Below are 4,488 nucleotides of genomic sequence, written 5' to 3'. Positions count from 1 at the left end.
TTGGTGATCCCTTGATGCCTCAGAACGTGTCCTACCAACCGATGCCTTCCGCTAGTCAAGTCGTGCCACAAATTTCTCTTCTCCCCAATACTATTCAGTACCTTCTCATTAGTTACGTGATCTATCCATCTAATCTTCAGCATTCTTCTGTGGCACCACATTTCGAAAGCTTCTATTCTCTTCTTGTCCAAACTATTTATCGTCCGTACTACACTCCATACAATACTTTCAGAAACGACTTCCTGACACTTAAATCTGTACTCGATGTTAACAAATTTTTCTTCTTCAGAAACGCTTTCCTTGCCATTGCCAGTCTACATTTTATATCCTCTCTACTTCGACCGTCGTCAGTCACTTTGCTCCCCGAATAGCAAAACTCCTTTATTACTTTGAGTGTCTCATTTCCGAATCCAATTCCCTCAGCATCACCCGCCTTAAATCGACTACATTCCATTATCCTCGTTTTCCTTTTGTTGTTGTTCATTTTATATCCTCCATTCAAGACCTGTCCATTCTGTTCAACTGCTCTTCCAGGTCCTCTGCTGTCTCTAAAGAAACAATATAGCTTCGAAAGTCATTTAATTTTTAAAACTAACGAAATAATATTCGGCAAAAGTCCAGTACTACCGCGCACTTCTTAGGTTACTAGACGGAAAGCATAAAGCACTCTCGTTCACACCTTTCGTAGTATTATAACTACTAGGAAGAGTGATGAAAATTCCTAACTACTGCAGGGATGCCACCGTACTGTTGAATACTGAAGCCAATGAAGGTATTAATTACAGTTAGTCGTCTGGTAATCTCTTAGCTTCTTTCTTATCCGAATCCGAGAAATACGTTTCAGTTGTGGAACTGCCATCTGCTACGTTGATAAGGAGTCGATCAACACAACAGAATCCACGAAGCCACCCAGCCGCCGCATTTTCTCCTCTTCTATTATGACGAGCCGTTCTATATTCCACCAGCGTTCGCCAGTGACATGTGATAAAGCTCTGTGCGTTAATTTCAGTAGGTCTGGCAGTTTAACAGTCTTGTTATTTTTCGGGCCAAATCCCTTAACTTGGCTCCAGATTAGTTCTGTTGGGTTCACATTGTAATGGTACAGTGGCAAACGCAGAAATGCAGCATTTGTATGGTGTGCTCGATGCTGTGAAAACGATTGTATTCCATGTTTCTACGACACTTATCCACATCTGTGGTATAAAACAATGGACATAGCCCAAATAAAGAGTATCTGGTTTTTCATTTCTGCCTTGAAAAATTAAATTGTTATGTTTTCTTATTTAAGCAACCTTTATTAACAGCCTTTCATAAAATATCGATAATTAAGAATTTATATTTGAAATTAAAACAGGAATTGCGCCTACAATATGTTATTAGAAACAAGAAGTAGTACATTATTCATAAAAATGATGATGAATTTTACAATCACGAAATATAAGTATTACAAATTGAACGAGAAAAAAAGAAGTTAGGCGAGACTTGAACCAGTGAACCATGAATTGCAGTAAATAAGTATTTACTATGCTACCGATACCGCTATATATACAGTAGCGGTTTGTGTGTCAAATGTATATACAGTACTCAAGTCCCTCGAAAAACTTCAAAGCCGATTGTACCTGTAAATTTATGAAAAACGTTAAGAACTACCCATTTCTCGGCATTTTTAACCGTGTTCCACACGCGCGTTTCACTACGGGACAGTACACAGCCTCTGCAATTTTCATATTGGGTATCAACAGCGCGACAATCAGAGCACAACAATGCAGAGGCTGAGACTGTACACGATTTTTGAAATAAAACCTACATAGCTAAAGCGTGATTAAGAAATACTTTTATGGTTATTAATACATTTGAATATCATAAATTTTATATAATGTGACTTAGTAATAATGTATCTCAAACATAAGTAGGACTTTCTTCCAAAAGCTCAACGATACCAGTGTACGTGTGCTAGGGCTTCTGACCAATCACCGCGTTTGTGTTGGTTAACATTAGGTTTATTCTTATGATGAACGGAGTATAGTAAACATGGACTATAAAATGCATACCTTAAAATGGCCTGCAGAAGTTCAATATTTATTTACAATAATAGTTTGTCAAACCAATATTTTGGAGCAACCCACACACCATCAATATTATTGTCAGTTGGCAACGCGATTTTATAAGGTTAAGATGTCCAACACCCAAAAGTAAAGGTGTGCCGTAATTATATTAGCTACCGCTGGTAGACAACTGGAAACATCGATAACAAGGAAGTTGGTCAGAAAGGACAGAGAATAGTAGTCACTTACCGCATCTTAATGTACTGACTGAAATCAGAATCACGTTCGCGAACGTTTCGTAAAACATTTTCGCGTCAGTCCTGAGTGATACGGCAAATTAATAACGTCGATATAGTAAGGGAGAGATTAGAACTAACTCAAGTGATTTGTGGCGACATGCAGATCATTCGAATGCTTAAAGTTTAGTTCTGTAATATCAGCAAATACAGTGAGCAAAATTGTGTGGGAACCTGTGAAGCAATTGCATATCCATGACGACGATATGTTCAGGCAATTAACATAAAATATTTGTTTTCCTTTCGTTGGTGTAATTGGCATGCAATTCGCACACCTCTTACCGTTCATTGTAGACATATGACGGACTTTTCGAAGTGGAAGGGTTTCTCCAGACTGCTTTGCAGTTTACCAACCTATTCTATATTTCGACGGTACGCAAGGAAATCCTCGTAATTCCTTTTGTGAAATTTCTTAATTCCAATACCCATTAATCCCAGTATCAAAGAGAGATTTGAAAATGCATGAATTTCTCTAATCTGTCAATAACTAGGCTTCGGCTATATAGTTACACGTGTAGGATCTTTATCTGCATCTACATTTATACTCTGCAAGCCACCCAACGGTGTGTGGCGGAGGGCACTTCACGTGCCACTGTCATTACCTCCCTTTGTTCCAGTCGCGGGAAGAACGACTGCCGGCAAGCCTCCGTGCGCGCTCGAATCTCTCTAATTTTACATTCGTGATCTCATCGGGAGGTATAAGTAGGGGGAAGCAATATATTCGATACCTCATCCAGAAACGCACCCTCTCGAAACCTGGACAGCAAGCTACACCGCGATGCAGAGCGCCTCTCTTGCAGAGTCTGCCACTTGAGTTTATTAAACATCTCCGTAACGCTATCACGCGTACCAAATAACCCTGTGACGAAACGCGCCGCTCTTCTTTGGATCTTCTCTATCTCCTCTGTCAACCCGACCTGGTACGGATCCCACACTGATGGGCAATACTCAAGTATAGGTCCAACGAATGTTTTGTAAGCCACCTCCTTTGTTGATGGACTACATTTTCTAAGCACTCTCCCAATGAATCTCAACCTGGTTCCCGCCTTACCAACAATTAATTTTATATGATCATTCCACTTCAAATCGTTCCGTACGCATACTCCCAGATATTTTACAGAAGTAACTGCTACCAGTGTTTGTTCCGCTATCATATAATCATACAATAAAGGATCCTTCTTTCTATGTATTCGCAATACATTAAATTTGTCTATGTTAAGGGTCAGTTGCCACTCCCTGCACCAAGTGCCTATCCGCTGCAGATCTTCCTGCATTTCGCTACAATTTTCAAATGCTGCAACTTCTGTCTACTACAGCATCATCCGCGAAAAGCCGCATGGAACTTCCGACACTATCTACTAGGTCATTTATATATATTGTGAAAAGCAATGGTCCCATAACACTCCCCTGTGGCACGCCAGAGGTTACTTTAACGTCTGTAGACGTCTCTCCATTGATATCAACATGCTGTGTTCTGTTTGCTAAACACGCTTCAATCCAGCCACACAGCTGGTCTGATATTCCGTAGGCTCTTACTTTGTTTATCAGGCGACAGTGCGGAACTGTATCGAACGCCTTCCGGAAGTCAAGAAAAATAGTATCTACCTGGGAGCCTGTATCTAATATTTTCTGGGTCTCATGAACAAATAAAGCGAGTTGGGTCTCACACGATCGCTGTTTCCGGAATCCATGTTGATTCCTACATAGTAGATTCTGGGTTTCCAAAAACGTCATGATACGCGAGCAAGAAACATGTTCTAAAATTCTACAACAGATCGACGTCAGAGATATAGGTCTATAGTTTTGCGCATCTGCTCGACGACCCTTCTTGAGGACTGGGACTACCTGTGCTCTTTTCCAATCATTTGGTACCTTCCGTTCCTCTAGAGACTTGCGGTACACGGCTGTTAGAAGGGGGGCAAGTTCTTTCGCGTACTCTGTGTAGAATCGAATTGGTATCCCGTCAGGTCCAGTGGACTTTCCTCTGTTGAGTGATTCCAGTTGCTTTCCTATTCCTTGGACACTTATTTCGATGTCAGCCATTTTTTCGTTTGTGCGAGGATTTGCAGTGCGGTCTTCCTATGTGAAACAGCTTTGGAAAAAGGTGTTTAGTATTTCAGCTTTACGCGTGTCATCCTCTGTTTCAA

This window comes from Schistocerca piceifrons, chromosome 10 (assembly GCF_021461385.2).
Source record: "Schistocerca piceifrons isolate TAMUIC-IGC-003096 chromosome 10, iqSchPice1.1, whole genome shotgun sequence".
Lineage (NCBI taxonomy): Eukaryota > Metazoa > Arthropoda > Insecta > Orthoptera > Acrididae > Schistocerca > Schistocerca piceifrons.
Note: the sequence above shows the minus strand (reverse complement) of the source record.